Source organism: Tupaia chinensis, unplaced genomic scaffold, assembly GCF_000334495.1.
Source record: "Tupaia chinensis unplaced genomic scaffold, TupChi_1.0 Scaffold000188_1, whole genome shotgun sequence".
Taxonomy (NCBI): domain Eukaryota; kingdom Metazoa; phylum Chordata; class Mammalia; order Scandentia; family Tupaiidae; genus Tupaia; species Tupaia belangeri.
Window position 1 is genome coordinate 3,163 of NW_006159663.1, and position 269 is coordinate 3,431.

The window sequence follows — 269 nt, forward strand, 5'->3', positions numbered from 1 at the left end:
AAAACATATTCTCCCATTCTGAGGATTGTATCCTCCTTCTAATTATTGTTGCTTTTGTGGTACAGAAGGTTTTAAACATACATAGTTTCAGGAATATTGACTGTGCTTTGGGTGTCTGATTTAATAAATGTTTGATGTCTACAAGAGTGTCTACTGAGTGTTACACCAGTGATTTAATAGTTTGAGGTTTTATGTTTAGACTTTAGATCTATTTTCTTTTTCTTTTTTTTTTTTTTTTTTTTTTTGGGGGGGGTTTTTTCTTTAGGGGA